Genomic DNA, 18,612 nt, shown 5'->3' on the forward strand with positions numbered 1-18,612 from the left:
CTCAGTGAGAAAGTGGTAGAAATGGGGCTTGAACCTGGGTCTCACTTTAGATTCTATTCTTTTTTTTTTTTTGGTTTTTCGAGACAGGGTTTCTCTGTGTAGCTTTGCGCCTTTCCTGGAACTCACTTGGTAGCCCAGGCTGGCCTCGAACTCACAGAGATCCGCCTGCCTCTGCCTCCCGAGTGCTGGGATTAAAGGCGTGCGCCACCACCTAGATTCTATTCTTAATATGAAGACTATTATTTGCTAGCAGTCTCCACTGGTAACAATTAGTAACAAATATAAAAATGTAATGAAGAAAATATAAAATTTCATAATTTAGAGATGAAACTCATGTAAAATAACAGGCTACTAAATTTTATTAGGGAGTTCAGCAAGTTTACCAGAGAAGTGTAAAAATAGGACATTTTTCAATAGTAGATTATCATTAGCCAGCATAATATATTAGTAAAAGAAATCATACAACTTCCCACAGCTGGAACACATCCTCCACAATAAATTGTGGCATCTTTGAGGGCTGAATAGATGACTTAGAATAAGAAAACATTGCAGTGTATTCTCAGTAGTGCAAAGAAAGCTAATGTCAAACTCTAAGAGGAGTCGGCATGAATGTGGTCCTTCAGAACTGTATGTATAGAAAAACATAGTAAATATTGAATTTAATACAGAAATATGAAAGACTATTCCTGGGACATGATGAGGTGTAGAACATCAGTTCAGCCTTGAAAGGAGTGCTGAAGACCCCGGTAATGGCACTTTGAGACAGAGTACGATGGTGTGCTAAATGCTGCAAAAAGGAGAGTGTAATAACTTTAGTAAAAGTGTCAGGGAGCAAGGGTGATAACTGAGCTATAGTGAGGGAGGAGAAGGATCACTTTGGACCAGTGCCTGGTTCTGATCATCAAGGGAGCTATTTGCATGTAGTAGATTATAGTAACAGCATTGGAGTAGCATTTGGTTCATGGCAGTGATGATATAGGACAGTTAATTCAAAAATGTAAAACAAAAAACTCAAAATCTGTGAATAACTGCCCTTTTATATGTAGCCAATCCACATGGAGTTGCAAACCCAATCATTGTAATTCTGGATAATTAGGACAAGGTGCATCCATCTTGGATTTGAAGTTAATGTGGGCAAACTGGCATATGCTCATATATTCTTGGTAGCAAGTAAACTAGTGAAGGATGATATGTGTGTGTGTGTGCGTGTGTGTGTGTGTGTGTGTGTGTGTGTGTGTGTGTGTGTATGTGTGTGGGTGTGGGTGTGTGTATGTGTGTGTGTCCCAAAACACATTGTTAAATCCAAACTTTACCTCACTGTATAAATCTAGACTGTGCGTTTAAAATCTGTGTATTTTCTCCTCAGGAAAATTAAGGTGATAAGACCAAATTCCTGGGCTGTTAAATCTGACATTCTGAAGAAAGGGAAAACATACCTGGATTCAGTATATGCTGTGATAGTCAACTGTGACCCCATAGGTGGTCCTTAGACATTGACTCACCTCCAATATAATTTCCTTATTTCGAAGATAAGTTGTCCTATGTCATGAAGCCATTCAAAGACAGAACCAAAATTTGCATTCATGTTTCTTGGCTTCCCATCTACTTCATAAGGTAGGGAAGTTTGTTAAAGTTAGAGAATATCCAGATTTCATCAAGAATTCTTCAGCTTCAGTGTGATACCAACTATTATTGTTTTAGCAATTTAATGGAAATGCGGTAGCATGCATGAGAATATACTAGAAGTTTGTAAACCCTCCACCATTGTTCACACAACACATCCAAAGACAGAGAGATTCTGTGTCCTAGAAATGAATACTTGTCACACCATCAAATGCTAGGGATATGCTGAATATTACTCACCTAGAAAGATGTGGTCTGTGCTGTTACATTTTGTATGTTCTGTCTTTGCATGACCCTGCTATAGTTTTTATTGCTGTTGTTGCTATGACAAATAGTGGAGGAGAAGCAAAAGGAAGGATTTACTTTGGCTCACAGTTTAGGTTAAAGTCCACGGTTGGATGGCTGCAGTGTTTCTCAGCCTGTGGTGAAGCAGTGTATGACAGAAGTGACTGGGAGAGCAGAGCTGTTCACACCCTGGCAGCTAGGAGGCAGAGGGCATGACGGAGTAGAAGAGACCCAACGGTCTTTCCAAGGCATTCCCTCAGTCACCCACTGCCCCCACATAGGACCAGCTTCCAAGCGCTACCACCTCCACACAACCTATTCAAATACTGATATCAATAGAATAATCCAATTATTATTATTGAACAACAATAATAATTATTAGCCAGCGCCTCCAAGATCTAAATTCTTCCCCTAAACTCCACCTCCAAACATCATTTGCACAAGGAACCACACCTGGATCGTGTGAGCCTTTTAGGATTTTTTTAATGTAAAAGTTTTTTTTTTTCCATTTTACATACCAACCACAGTTCCCCTTCCCTCCTCTCCTTCCACTCACTCCCCTCAACTTTCAGAATACTTTAAGTCCTAAGTTATAAAAAAGCCTTTTCAGTTGCCTTTGCCCCCAACCTGTGTGTGTTAAAGAATCTGCTTTTCAGTAGTTCAGTTGCTCAGGATTGTAGCCTTCCTTATGTAGAGATGGTCCTGATGCCAGAAGCAAGTTATCCACGTGTATGTGCTAGATCCTTCAGTTCCTCCCTCAACGAGTCAAAGCAAAACCCAAAGCATAACCTTCGAAAGAGACCTGACATCTTAAAAAACAAAATTGTAGCCACCTATAGCATCCTGTGACCAATGCTGGAAGGGGCCGGATCTTAGGGTGTAAGAAACGCAATTCCATGAGGAATGAGGCAGTATTTGCTGATGGCTAGAAACAGCATGTTCTTTACACTGGATCAGAAGACGATGAGAGAAGTGATAGAAAGCAGAGAAAACATCAAAAAGATGAAGGTAAAAATGCCCATTCTTAGTAATGGCCTAATGCATGCTACTTTACTGGAGTGATAGTTGGTCCACGGATAACTACTTGAACAAGAGTAGTTAATGAGGCCAATGGAGAGAAGATATAATTATAAATTAAGTCCTTGTCATGGGGCCAGTGCTCTACAGGCTCTCCGCCAGATAATTGCACACCACCCTTGTAGAGGACAAAGCAGTAACAGTTGACAGTATGGACTCTGCTGTCCAGGTCAGGGAGAGGAGAACCAGCAGCCACATTTGTCACACAGGAGCTCAGCAGTTTACTATGCCAACTAGCAAATAAACTTTGTTAATAGAAACAGCCTGGCTCTCAACAGTTCAGCAAGCTGATGGCTTACTTTAGACGTTCCTTGTCGAGAAGGGGCCCAGCAAGCAGTGCCTTCGACGTAAGATGCCCGGGACCACTCCAGGAATCTGTGACTGCTCTATTGATTCAGACATACAATGTAAACCACTCTCTACAATGCACAAAAGGCCAATATTCAGAATGAGTGGAGTCTGAGGTCTCAGAAACAGGAATAATTAAAGCACAGAAGAAGGGCAGTCAGTCCTGGTGAGACTGTCTATAGACTAGATAGGCATCAAGGGGTTTTGTGGTCAAAAGTACATCAGTGTTTAATGAAAGAATGACTTTGTCCCAGATTGCTTGATTTGATGGCGTTCTTTCTGAGAACCGTGGCGATCCTGCTGCCATGCCTCTGCAGGAGGAGGCAGTAGAAATGGTGGAGTCTGGTTGTTTGCCAGAAGGACCTGTGCTGTGTCATTAAGCTGTCGTTTCTTTTGACGGGATATTATCAGCAGGTAATAGCAAGTCCTCGTCATTACAGTTGTCATGCGATATTTCCTGAGACAAACAGATGAGGTGTCTTCTGCGGCAGTGCTGAGTGATCGCACTGGGATTGGTATCAGCGTGGCTGCTATAAATCACAGCGTACACTTCAACAGTTAAACAATTATCTCTAGTGGCAGCACTGGAAAATTGTTTAGTGATGATTTGCTGATTTATATAATGAAGGATAAATCTTATATGATCTTTTTTTGTAAATACCAGAAGGAATCAAAAACAGAGCCTGTATTTTAAATGCATACCTGGGAACCTTTTGTGTTTATTACATTTCTGTGAACTGGAGGGGAGTAGTTTATCTTTAACAGCAAATCCCCCAAATTCAGGAAACAGCCTTCTGTATCTATTTCTACAATTTAAAGTAGCATACATGTATAACAATTTTATCATATAAAGATAATATGTAAAGGAATGGAGATGCTTAGAACTGACCACTAGTAAAGTCAAGGCTAACCAGACTATTTTGGTGCTGTAATATACAAACAAACCCGATATGGCTTTTTCTGTGGGGTGGAAAGAAAATGGATATTCTTGAGGAGCTAGGACTACAGGGCTTCTTTCTGCCAACATGGCACGACTCCCCTGTCATTCTTCTCTAGTCTTGTTTTTCCATCACTAAGGTCCTTGTGTTATCTGAAACTTAACTTTAAACTCTCTCTCCACCTTTGAAAACCTCCCCATCTCTGCCCTTTGTGTTCTTCTGTGAGGTTTTGGCCATCTCCTGATGACATCTGAGAGTCTTTTTGAGAACTTTTAAAATCCTATCTAGAGATATGTCAACTCAGTAGAACATTGTCTTCTAAGGGACGTATCTACTTGTTCCTATTCTTAGATCTGATTCAGTTTCCTTCAGAGTCAACCAATCACCATTAATATTACAAGAAACAATTATAGAAATAAAAGTATAATATAAACATAATAATGGTTTTGAGTGTTCTCTGTGTGCCAAGGCTTGCTTTATGGAGCTTGCACACATAACCAGAATTGCATAACCATCCTGTGAGGTAGGTATTGGCACTTTCCCAATTCCATGGATGAAAATATTTTGAATTAACTCATCCAGTGATATTGCTAGCTGGTGGCTAAGTGAGGTTTCAAACTTGCATCTGTCTGCAGGCAAGTTCTGCCCTCAGCCTGGACCATCTGTGATGATGTAAGCCACTGACCCTGCAGTGTCCAACATGGAGCTATTTAGCACATGCAGCTTTTTAGCACTTGAGTTAAGATGCAGTGGGCTCCAGTGAGGAAGTGGGTTTCTGGTTTCATGCTATTTCACTTCATTTACTCCCAGATGGTCACATGGGTGTGTGGCTACTGTTTACCACAGCACAGCTCTGTATACTTTCAAGATGTGACTCACTAGATTAGGAACTGGAAAGCCAGACACAGAAAAGATATTAAGAGAAGGTAATAGTCATTCACCATGTCTCGAGTTTTTCTAACAACAACAACAACAAATACAACAAACCCCAAAGCATCTTAACTTGATTACTGTATTAAGAATGATAGTGTTCAGTTAAATATATTTCTAATCTCCTTTGAATGAAAGTGTTAACATTTTCAGAGTGCTAAGTGACAGGCACATGGTTTCCCTTACCAAGCATCCCCTAGCCTAAGTACGTTTATTATACAAAATAAGAATATATTTTACAGTTTTTTGATAAATTATTAACCAGAATATCTAAACCTCTCCTGTCTAATTCTTTTAAATGTCTTGTTATTATTTTCTCACACTTAACACTTGAATGCATAAATGCATTCAAACTGAGATTTTAAACTTTAAAATGTACACAGTGTTTTCTAGTTCCTTTCTGTGGATATACACGGGGCTTTGTTTTCTATATATATTTCTATCATTTATTTTTATTATTTTCTCTTACTCTCACTCTACTAGTCTGATTCTGATGTCTTACACCCATGTTGCCCCAATTCAAGCCAGACCTGTAGATCAGTAAGGGAAAGAGTACAATAAGTATCAGTAAGGTACAGTCTATATACCAGGCTTTCTGGTTTCTAGCCTCCTCTGGTTCTAACTGCTTCAAGCTGGAGAGTGAGGGGCTGGCAGAGGGCTAAGGGGCTGAAGTTCTCCTGGACCATCCTCTGGAGGTAACTGCTTCTCTTTGCTGCTAAACGGGGTTGATGACTTTTGGGTAGTGGGACCTTCCTTAGGGGTGGGTTCTCCTTAATAAGTAGTTTGTCATAGGGTGGCCAGTAGGCCACTTGCTCCCTCTCAGCTCTCAGCTCCTTCCCTTAGTCCTGCAGCTCATCAGATCAGAATATTTGGGTTTCCTGGGGTGCTGGCTAGTTTCTGTCACCTCAACACAAGCCAGGATCATCTGGAAGAACGAATCTCTGTTGAGAAAACACCCCACTGGCCTCCCTACAGGGGCGTCTTCTTGATTAATGATTGATATGGGAGGGCTCAGCCCACTGTGGGTGGTGCCCCACTAGCACAGGAGATATGGGTGGTATAAAAAGCCGGTTGAGCAAGCCATGGAAAAGAGGCAAGTGAGCAGTTTCTCTCCGTGACCTCTGTTCTGTTCCTGCCTTAATTTCCTGTCCTGACTTCTCTTTGCGGTGTACTGTAAACTGAGGGCTGAAATAAACCCTTTCCAATCCAAATTGCTTTTGGTCATGGTGTTTATCACAGCAATAGGAATCACAGTAGGCCATCAAGGGAAATACACAAAGTTTTGCTGAGAAGCCCTGTCGGCAAATCAACTATCCTGACTGGTGAGGATGTGGTATATTAGCCAGCTGTGGGTATTACAACAGAATTCTAGAGGATAGGGGTTTAAACAGATAGAATTTGTTTTTTCCAGTTCTGGAGGCTGGAATTTTAGGGACGAGAAACCAGCTGATTTGTTTTCTAGTGAGAGATGTTTTTTCCTGCCACTGGCTATCCCCTTACATGATGGGGAGGAAGGAGAGAGAAAGGCAGAGAAGCGGGCACAAGAGAAGGAGAGGGAGTAGCTAGCTTCTGTGGGAGCACTGACCCTCTAATAGGGATGTCCTTGATGGTGAGGCCAGTCTGCTTTTCCCTCTTCTCCCTGGTATAGTCTTCCAGAACAGAGATGAGGCCTTGGAGTGGGCTGCTGGTTTTAAATGATAAAGAGGAGAGCTTGCCTATCTATGAGTTAGTTATAGAGCCGGTATCAGAACCCTCTTACAAGACTCGCTTGAGAGTTTTGGGCAACACAGTGCCTCTTTTTTTTTAAAAAAATTTAAAATTTTTACTACCTCAATAATGATCAAAAAGTTTATCTAAGATAATATTGAAGCTATAAATATGATATCCTTCATAGCAATAGTCCTTCTGTAATGTGCCAAAGATGTCTTTTTATTATTTTAAAAGGTAGAATTTATTATTTTACTCTTTTAAAAAGCATAAAACCCTGTGCTTCCCAATATCAAAATAGGATGTAGACTATTTTAAGCTTCTCTAATAGTGTAACCAATCCCCCAAAAGCAGATATACTTTATAAATGACATTTTATATATATTATATTTCTAATTACCTGAGCGGAGAATGTTAGAACAGGTGCATACCACTAACTATTATCATCTTGCTTAGATTTAGTAATTGAATATAAAGCCCACAAGTATTTTTGACATCCTATTTGCTTTGAGTTATTATTAGATTTACAGTCAACATGGGTGTCAATTTTATTACAGGAAATTTTGAAGACTTTAGGGAAGATTTATAAAGAGACAATTCAGACCTACGTTTGACGTTTTCTCCATACAAGTCTTGTCTTTAACAGAATGATCAGCTCTATAGTTAACAATAATCTTGATGAAAGGAGGGTCAGTCAGTATGTAAATTATCTCTTCAAGCCATGCCTTTTGCTCCTGCAGAATCCATCCTGACATACAGCCCTCTGGCTCCTTGAAGCAGTGTCTCTTCATGGTCCATGCTGGTAAGGTCCCTTAGAGCACAAAGCCCCTGTCAGCAGACAACCAGCCTGCAGGAGGTCAAGTAAGCAAAACTGGAAGAGTTGTGTGATGCACTATAGCAATGTAACAAAAACAAATAGGGCATGGCAAACAAGGTGCAGTTGTCTACATTCGAGGCTTGAGAAAATGAGTGTGTTGGTGGAAAAACAGAAGCCAGAGTTTAGAAACATTTGAAGAGGGCAGAGACTATGCTGCATGATCGATGTGGCTGTTTTCCTTTGCCTGGAGTCAGATTGTAAATATTTTAGGTTGTTTGATTTAAAAGATCTCTGTCCAGACAAGTCATCTTCATCAATGGGTGGGTAGGAGCCTTGGTTATTGATGGACATGACTGTCACCAACAGAGCTTCACCCACAAAAACAGGTGTCAGATAAGATTTGGCCTGTGAAGAGTGCTGTTCCAATTCTAGCATCAATGTTGAATAAATTCTGCACCTCACTTTCTGCTCTGTTATTAGGCAATTCTAAAGGAACGGCATGCTTCAGGCTACACACAAAAGCAATTCTGCTATCCATCTCTTCAGGGGGTACCCTGATGCAAGCAGACTAGAAAATGGCATAGGTCTGATTATTTGATGAATAACTGCAACCTTTGGAAACTCTTCGAGAATCATGTCTGGCTAAGTTCAGTTTGTAGGGCTAAATAAAAACATTGAAGCCAAAGAAATAGAAATCCAAGGTCTGGCTTCTTAGTGGCAAATACAGAGATTTCATTTTTATTCTTAGTTGTAATTTCTGTGTTACCTTCAGACAAGATTTGGTAGCATGTGGTCAGGTCAAGATTGACAGTGCAGGAGGCAAGGAGCAGGGTTTATAGACGTGAAAGTCTTTATAGGAATTGGTATAAAGGAAAGGTAATTCTTGTCTTGCTCAGTCATTTTTGCTGCTGGAGAATGATAAAGGTAATAAAAATGGAAAGAAAAAGTGTGAAGAACATGCCCTGGGCACTAATTAACTGTAAACAGAAACTGACTCAGGGCTTCCCAGATTTCCTTGAAAGTGCCCTGTTTCCTAGAAATCTTGTTACAATTTCCCTGAGCTCAAGAACCAATTTCTGCTTAGTGTTTTAGACAACACATTTCAGGACTGCTGCAGGGGTGGTCAAGGAAGAGGCACGTTGACGTCCTGGATGTTGAACTTATAGAACTTGGTGCATTTTTAGCAAAAACACTATAGCTCTGAATTACTTTGTCACTGTGAGATATTGATAAAAATAAGTAATCACTGTGGTTTTTAAAAAATGCCATTGTGATAAACTACAGGACTAATAAACTACGGTGGATGGGTTTTCTTTGAGTCAAACTGCGCCTGAAGGATGTAAGAACGTTAAACAGGACATGCCCTGCCCCATAGTAACCCAATAACAAAGAAGTTTACTGAAAACAGAAGAAAAGTGTCACCTGCCTCCCAATTTTTTTCTTCAACTCATCTGGGCTCCCTAAATAACTCCATTCTGGCTTCCTCGATTTGAACACTTGAAAACAAGGCATTTGACCTGCCTGTATAATGGTGGCCTATCACAGCATTCCAGTGGATGTGAGTGAAAGCTGACAGTTTAGGCTGGGTATAATTAGGGACCTCAGGAATCCCTTTCAATTTGCATCTAAAATGCAGACAACCAAGTCAAATTTGTTCTTTAGTGGCCCTTACTCTTAACTGTAATAAGGACCCAAGGATGCATAATGTGACCAGGATTTTGCCAGGAAGAAACATTCCTTTTGGACACTTGGTGGAGAAGCATCCTAGGCCCTACAGTAAGGAACCCTGGACTGTGGTGATGGTCCTGTAGTCCCAGTCTCACCTGTAGTATTTCTCATGCTCTTTAACTTTTTAACACTCTGAAAAGAAATGCTTGTACAAAGAAGAATTTGTGTCTGCGATACGGTAATCCAGGTCTCTCCTGAATGTGCTTCCACGCTAAGCCTTTTCCTTTGGTATTTCATTTAGGACTACAGTCTATAGTTTCAAAAACCTATGTTAAACCCGATTGGGTTAAAGCTTTAAATTATATTTCTCATTATTGTCCTGGTCATTAATATAATGTGTGTTCACTATAGTAAAAGTGATGCCTACAGAGAAGCATGAAGTGGAAGACATATTACCAGTTACATAATGACTAAGGTAATTTATTACTTGATTCATTCTAGAGTTAGTTGTCTACATGATCCATATAAAAAATGATAAATTTGCTTTGTGATGTTGTGTGCTTAACAGCAATAATGACATTTCCTTGTGGCATTACAGAAGTAAATATTATCTTAATGAACATAGTAATACAATTTAAAATGTATTGAAATCCATAGTTAACTTCCTTAATTTGGGTAGATATTGAAAATACTCAGTGGAATGCATTTTTTTTTATGTGTGACTCTGTGCAGATTTCTAACAGTTTTATTAGAAATACTTCTTTGGGGGTTGGGTGTATTTCTCAGGCTTCTCTAGAGAAACAGAACCAAAGAATATATTATTACAAAAGAGGACTTATTGCCTAACTCAGAGGATTGCAGAGGCTGAAAATTCTGTAACGAATGCTTGCAGGCTGGAGAGCAAAATCTGTCCAGACTGAAAAAGGTGAAAGCCTCATTATGGGAGAAGGTTCAAGGGCAGTCCCAGTCTGAGACCAGAGGCCTGGCTGTCCCTAGAGACCCGCTTGTGCAAGTTTGTGGTCAATAAGTAAGGAACCTGGAGTCTTATGTCCTTAGGCAAAGCAACAAATAAGTGCACTTTCCCAGGAAGGGGAGCATGTGCAGAGGCTAGCACTCTACTTCTGCTTTTGTGTTCCATTTCCCCCATGGCCATTCCCATCCCGGGGATTCCTATCTGCCCAGCTTCTTCACCCAGGAAGCAGTCTTCTCAAAATCCCCTTCACAGATGCTCCTGGAAAGTGTGGATTACCAGTGTTAGGCATCTTCTCAATTCAGCCAAGCTGACAACCCAGTTACCCATCACAGATATCCGAATATGCTGTAGGTGCTCACTAAATAGCCTAGAAAATATATCAAAGTTGGTTTTCATCATCTCCGTGAGCCTTCCTAATGTCACGGCTTCACCAATACTGATATTCCATGAACTCTTCTGGTTCCACCAGGAAGATGGCAAGAGTTAATGCCAAATGTTAAATATCTTTCAGGAAACCATACAGAGGACAAGGAGGTTGGACCTGGTGGCTGGGGTTGGGGGAAAACCACAAATAATTCTATAGCAAAACTTAAGGAATATGAAAGATACTGTGGAATCCAAACTGTGGCATTTGTAGGCCAAGCAACTGAGGCTAGCAAACTTTGTGTGTGAATCTCTCCTGATATAGTAGAGGATGGGAGCATGGAGGAAACACACTGATACCAGTGAACCACCATCAGAGGAGGATTCCAAGAGGCAACATGCCCTGGTGAGTGAGAGGTAAATCAGCGGACACGCTTGCTGGAAGAAATAGAGAAGGATGCTTGAGTTCTGGGCAGCAGATCTCTGAGAGCTCATCTTTGAACAAAGAGATGAAGGCAGGGGAAGGAAATGACCTGTTTCTTGGTGGCATTTTCTCATGATGAAGCTGGAGTTGACAGAACTGGTACCCAAGTGCCCATGAACTTCTCCATATCCGAGCAGGGAGATTCAGCCACTGTCTCCACTGTTTCCCTTTTCCTGTGGAAACTTAAAATGCTGTCCCTCAGTTCTGACTCACAAGGCAGAAGTTACCAGCGCTTTATTCCTGTGAGTGACTTTATTCTTGTGAGTGACTCCTTATAGTGCAGCTTACTGGGCTGTCTGTACTGGGAAATGGCCGGTCAGCTCTGCAGCTCTTTCCAGAACTGACTCCGCTGTTTCCTCTTATTCTCCCAGTTCATAATCTCTGGCTTTCCTAGAAATTCATTTCTTATGTAAATACTCGTGTTTAAAAATGACATCATTTTGTCCTTTGTTGCTCTTGTGGTGTCTCTTGGGACTTCTACACTCAGCCACAGATTATTTAAATCCATGTTGCTTCATTTTCAAACAATTGAAAATTTCTTGTATCATTTTTCTTTGCATTTTTCAAAGCCTGAATTTCTGTCAATTTAATTTTATAATGACTTTCTTAATGGTCCAGCATATGCTTAATTTTCATAATGTTCCAGGAGGACTTGGGAATGATGGAAATGGTGCCTTTGTAGATGAGCCATGCCATTGTTGAGTGCAATGCACCAAACAAATCAGTTGAACTAACTTTAGGAATTGTTCTTAGACCCACACCACAGGTGCTGAAATTTCCTTTTATTGTTTGTTACATTGTTTTTTTTTTTTTTTTTTAATGAAATGCTTAGGAAGTGTCCATAGAGATGGTACATTTGTCTGTTTCTCCTTTCTACATTAAAGCTGTGGTTTTAGGACATATACTGTGCATTGTATTGTCTTCCCTGATATACTGGCCTTTTCAAGTCACTGAAATCCTATACCATTTTCCTCATAAAGCTATTAGAGTTAATGTTGGCTCGTGTTAATATTATGATAGATATCCTGGCTTATTCATTTATGAGCATAAGTTCAAAACACTTTAGTAAATTTAAAAACGTAGATATTCATTGAAAGAATAATATATTATGACCAAATAAGATGGAAAAATTCAGTTGGAAAGTATTCACTAGTCTTTGCAGATGTTTAAAAAAAATAAGGATACTTCAGGGCTGGTGAGATTGCTCGGTAGGTGAGGTCCTGATGCACAAACGTGAGGATCCGGATTTGGATACCTAGCACCAATTTAAAGCTGGATTCTGTGGCTCATACTGATGACACCAGCACTGGGGTGTGGGCAAAGCCAGGGTAACCTGCAGAGCTCTTCAGCTGCTTAGTCTTGCTGAATCATGAGCTCCAGTATCAGAGAGATCCTGTCTCAAAGAAATAGGGTGGAGGATCACCAGAGAACACTGGATGTTGATTTCTGGCCTCCCCGTGCACACTCACACACTTGCATGTTCAGCTGCATGCCCACATATACACACCCAAAATACATGTGTACAGAAACCACACAGGTACATCCACATCCACACAATAATGATGACTCAACAAAGTAGGAGATAAACATTTTATAAACATGGATTATCTCTGTGCATACACCCCCCCCCACAGCTTTAGCCCAAAGAGAATGTCATAACTAATGACAAAATGCTAGAGGCAGTTCTGTTAAAGGGACAAATGAGGTGGCTCTGCCAAAGTCTGGAGTGACCCGGTGATGCTCGACCAGTTTAACTAGCAAAGCAGACAGGGGAAGAGGTTGGACTCAAAAACAAACAGGCTGAAGTAAAGCTGTTACGTTTTGACCACTTGTTACTTAGAAACTCCAAAAGTATCTCCCTAGGAATTTCCAACTATTACTCAGTTCAACTTCTAAACCAGGCATCAATCAGAACTTAAGTCTGACTCATTGAAAAAATTCCCTTGGTTGGGAAAAAGACCAATCTGGAAAAATTGAAAACGAAAATGAGGAGCTGGGGGTGGAGTGGATAGGTAGGAATCTTTTCTCTAATATAAACCGTGGAAATATGAATGGGGAAGGACGGGTACAAGCCCTCTAAGTGTGGAAAAAGAACATGAATAGACATTTTGCATAAAAGGAAATACAAAAAGCATTTCAGCTCATTAAAAGGTATTCAAACTCACATAAAATGCTACTTATTATCTAGTGTTTATTGAAGAAAGGAGGGATTGAAAGTTGGTTCTAAACTTGCTTGTATTCTATACGGAGATTTATCAGGATGGACAGGAACTGCTGGTAAAGGCTGTCTAAAGACCTGGGGTAGAGCAGAATGCAGTTGACAGGCAGGATTTGGGGCGATTTTTATGAGTATCATTTCATTGCATCTTTCTTTCTTTTTCTCTCATTTTCTCACCTTTTACCTGTGCAATGTAGACTGACCTTAGATATGCTCCCTATTTAGAGTGACTGGCTATGGACTCCTGATCTTCTTGCCTCTACCTCTCATGTGCAAGGGTTGAGGGTCCGAGGTCAGAGTCATCACATCTCCTTAGTTCTTCCGTCACATTCATATATTGCCTTCAGAGAAAACTGAAGTAGAATGCAAATTTGTCATTTAAAATTTTGCACCCATTTATTATTTGTTGGAGTCAAGGAGCACACACCTGTATGAAGAACAGAGAATGGCCCTCGAATCATCTCTTCTTTTTCACCGTGTAAGTTCCAGACATGGACCTCAAGCCATTATTGGTCTTGGCTGGGGGCAAGTGCCTTTATCCACTGAAACATTCCATTACCTCACAAAGCTTTAGTTTCTGACAACTTTTTAAAATTTAAATATTATATCACTTTTGAATACTATAGAGACTGAGTTCCATAGTGTATTCATTCATTGTTTGTTTTTTCATACTTTGAAACTGTCTGCTTAATTTCTTTATAGTTAAAAATATTTGTATTTTTAATTTTTATAATCACTTCATATATTAGGAAACCATTTTGTAATATATTTATTTTACTTTATAGAGTTATTAATCCTATAATTTTTACTATGTATTAATTTATAGAACTTAATTGCTTTTATGTCATCAGATCTGATTTTCTTCCTTTTCTAAAAGTTAATATCATTAGTCAGATATCAGACACGTTTTCTCTGGATAGCTTTGTTTAAAAAAATCCTCATTTCTCACAATGCAAGTTGAGACTACATGCTTTCTCTGAAAGAGCTGATGAATTGTTTCATGGACTTGGCTAAGTTATTCCTCTTACCTGCTGCATCAATATGCAGCTTTGAAGGTTTCAGAGCTAGAACCATTTCAGTGCTGAGGAACCACATTCTTTTCACCAATCAGTCCATTGTGAGTTCCACTAAGTCTGCTTCCTCTTTATTTTTTATTTTCACTATTTAAAAAGTGTTCGTAGCAATGGATTCTTCTAGATGAACTTAGGAACACACTGCAATACAGTTTCACTTCCTCTTGTATGCAAATTTTGCTTTCAATTTCATTTCTTAGGAAATAATTTGGGAAAATGTGATATTTTTGATAATGTGTAGTATTTCCATTCAAGGGGTAAGTCTGTACTTGAAATTATTTTTAACTATCTATCTGTTTCCCAGTCTGCTCTTGTTTGCTTCTGAGGTAATAGCAACCTTGTCATTATCATAACCATTCCTAAGTACTGTGTAATCTAGTGGCTACTGAGAGTTAGGTATTTCTCCTACATAGAGGTGGGATATGGAATAGTATGTAAGAAAGTCATTGGTTACTAAGTTTTTATCTATCATTGGTCTTTCTCCAGATACATCATAGATGCCAACACTAATTTCTGTGGTATCTCAGGTGTTTGCTAAGCTTTGTTTATTGCATGATCATAGAAGTCATGGCCATTAGATTTTCTCCTTTGAAATACTGATAACTGTATTTCCATAACCCTCTAAGTATTTAGTCCTCACAGTATTTAGCTGAGTGGAATTTAGATCTGAGATCTGCCACTTAGTTTTGTATTACAACCTCCTACAAGTCCCCAGTCCGTTTATTTTCACTCATAAAATGGGGACTGCCATCATGTCTGCCTCATAGATGCCCCGGGCATATGTAGATCCATGGTCCTTAACACAGCTTGCATGGCACTTGACTTGTATCCGGATGCTTTAGAAGCCATAGTACATTTGTTACCATCAGTTGAGATAATAGCGTGCTTATCCAGTGAAAACATGAAATGACTGAAGAGTGTGAGCAAGTCTACCTTGAACCATGCAGGGACTTTCTGTAAGGAGAACATGTCTGTCCACCTGTGGCTTAACTCAGACCTGCCTTTTTTCCACTCTCACACTCTACTTACCTTTTAAAAAAGATATATTTTGTTCAGCCGGCAAGATGAAGAAACAGAACGGCTTCTGCTTTTGAGGGCTTCTATTAGAGGAAGGAAGGGTGGAGTTGAATCACATACAGTTTTTTAAAAAGTTGGCCTTTTTGTTAAATTCTCTTGAGTGTTTTGATAATGTGAGTGTGTTTCGTTTTCTCTTAATGCACAGAACACGTTGTTAGAACACTGGGGGTTACTCAGCTCTAATGGATATGTGAGAATTATCTTCATCACTATTGTCAACTCTTAATGAGCTTATTTATTTAATCTCATCATTTTAATTTTCTGGTACAATAGGTTATTTTACTATTCTGTAATCTGGCATTGTTAACATTTTTAGTATGGGACATTAAGCTTTGTCTGCAGTCACATTTAGTAAAGCTCACTTTACCAGGAATATAATTTGAGCACTAAAAGGTTGTGGAGTGAACATATTATATAGTTGTATTTATACCATTTTGTAATTTTACTAATGTGTTAGATGGCTGTTTCTGCACTAATGCCACATGTACCTAGACTATATGACCACCCTTGTTTTCCTCAAGATGGGGGGCTCTTTGAAAGAAAACCCTGGTGCTCATGAACCTGTCTGTCCCCCAAGCTGTGTGGCTGCATTCTCTCTGACTTGCCAGGTTCAACCTCCCATAACTTATCTTACCACTGCTACTCCAGTACAAACGCTCCTCAGCTACTATTCAAGTTCCCTGTGAGTTTTGGCCAGAACTTCCCGGTTCTCTCCAGAGAGGAGGTTTCAGTGTGTTGACTCTGGCCTTCTTTCTGCCTGAGTAACTCTCCCCCTTGTTACACTGTCACATTTGGTGGCTTCTGGACTGGGATGGCTTTCATGCTGGTATTTCTGGATGCATAGTACTAAGTCCGCCACCAGTGATCTTCAGTCCATGAGTGTCAGCTCTGGCATGAGGAGTTAGTCTGTGCATGGTGGCTTCTGCTTTGTTTTGCTTTGCTGTTGCACCCTCTTGGAAGAATAGTGGAATGTATCACATCCTTCTCTGTAGGACATCCTCATGCTGAGCCTTCACTGACAGGATTTCTTTTCTTTATATGGAGAAACCAGATCTAGACCAAATTTCATGTTCAAGGTTGAATCCTGAGAAGCCTACCTAGTGGGGACTCTGTATTAGAGATGACGCTGGCTTAATTCTAAAATGAGGCTGCCTGAGTTCCTGTTCTGGTCCTGCTATGATCTGGGTAATCTTGCATAAAGATGCATGCTGGCTGGTTTTATGTCAACTTGACACAAACTAGAGTCATCTGAGAGGAGGAAGCTTTGGTTGAGAAAATGCCTCCAGAAGACCAGGCTGTATGTGAGCATGTAGAGCATTTTCTTAATTAGCAATTAGTAGAGGAGGGCACAGCCCATTATAGGTGGTGACACTCCTGGGCTAGCAGTTCGGCACTCTATAAGAAAATAGGCTGAGCAAGCCGTGAGGACCAAGCCAATAAGCAGCACCTCTCCATGACCTCAGCATCAGCTCTTGCCTCCAGGTTCCTGCCCTGCTGGAATTCCTGTTCTGACTTTCTTCAATGATAAACAGTGATGTGGAAGGGTAAGCCAAATAAACCCTTTCCTCCCTAAGGTGCTTTACACTATTGCAGCAAAGACAATTTGTAACTTCTTTATACCTCAGCTATATTATATTTAAAATTATGATATGCCCTCCTTTCCAAGTTGTTGTAACATGAAATAGATGAGAATAGTGATCTGTCACTAGTAAGCCCTTGATCATCCTCAGCTACTGTTCAAGTCATCATTGATAGTAAAATATCCTGTTTTGATGTTTGAAGATGCAGAATATAAGTAGAATATGGCAATGTCATCGTCATAGTCAAAGTAAAAAGGTAATAGGTCTTCCTCTTGGAAACTAAATGGGAAACAAAGTCAGAAATACAGAGCAGGACTTTGCAAGTGCATTTGAATGCAAGAGTTAGGAAGAGGACTTGATGCATTACAGTACTTACTTAACTAAGTGATGCTAACTGAAGCCCACCATTGGGAGTACACAGCATAATCAAAATATGAGCAAAAGACAGATGCAGGGAGCTTACCCCAAGATGCACTCAGCTCAGGCTCTGTGTCTTCCAATGTCATGGTGATAAGGGAGAGTAGAGAAGGCTGAGATCAAAGAGGTCTCCTGCCCAGGACACTTCTGGGTGATGACTGACTGTATTCTGTTGTCTTTAGGAGAAATGGAGAGTTGCAAGAACAGGGTGTTGTAGCTGATGATATATTTTTATTTCAGATTTTTTACATTTGAGAGTATAGTAGTGGGTTATTCAAGTAGAAATATCCCAAAAGCCAGGGACTGACAAGCCCTTTTGGAAATGAAAGGCCACAGTTTAACATTTTAGTATTTATAGATATGAGACTTGTGTTTTGATTCTCATTCTTTGTATACTCATAGAATGTATACATATTAACATATATAATGTAGACATATTAACATATTTGTACTTCACTCCTACCTTTTAAATCATGAGTATAATTTAAATTGTATTATATATAATTTTAAGTGAAATAATAATTTTAAAAGTAAAAACATAGTGTATTTAATACATATGTTGATATATTCAATACTATAAATATAACATGTATTTAAAATACAAGTATATATAATGTTAAAAGTATATAATATATAATTTCAAATATAATATAAATTATACATAAGTTAAGATGCAATTTTATAAATGTGTGTAATTAAGAAATAAAAATATGGAACACAACAAGGTAAATAGTCTCTGACCCAGTTTGGCCCAGGGAACCATAGTTTCTCGTCTTCTTCTGTGTCTGTTGCAGGAGGGCAGGTGCTTGGTGGGATGGTAGACGTCAGGGTCTGGGTTAATGTCTGCACAGAGGTGACTTAAACGCCTATTTCTCTATGGTTACTGGATAGGCAGGCCCGGCATTTGCTGCCACATGAGGACAATGTGAGGGCAGGTTTGGCCGCTCTGCTGAGAGAGCTTTCCTGGCTGGGAGAGCAGGACTCAACCAGTGGCTCCCCCATTCCCACCTCTTGCCCTTTCTTCACCTGTTCCC

General features: G+C 39.8%; 1 protein-coding gene across 9 annotated transcripts in view; it reads left to right on the top strand.

The window, feature by feature from the left end:
• Positions 1-18,612, top strand: part of Il15 (interleukin 15) — a 72,317-nt gene that overhangs the window by 14,357 nt on the left and 39,348 nt on the right. Inside the window, exons 1-3 of one of the 9 annotated variants that reach the window (XM_028881798.2) lie at positions 7,136-7,769; positions 9,805-9,868; positions 11,055-11,135. The exons of 6 other annotated variants lie outside the window; for them this stretch is intronic. The gene's annotated coding sequence lies outside the window, so the exon portion shown is untranslated. Of the gene's footprint in view, positions 1-7,135; positions 7,770-9,804; positions 9,869-11,054; positions 11,136-18,612 lie in introns of those variants that run through there. 2 more of the 9 variants (XM_037206131.1, XM_037206132.1) reach the window with 2 other exon arrangements.

The sequence above is a fragment of the Peromyscus leucopus genome, chromosome 5 (assembly GCF_004664715.2).
Source record: "Peromyscus leucopus breed LL Stock chromosome 5, UCI_PerLeu_2.1, whole genome shotgun sequence".
Lineage (NCBI taxonomy): Eukaryota > Metazoa > Chordata > Mammalia > Rodentia > Cricetidae > Peromyscus > Peromyscus leucopus.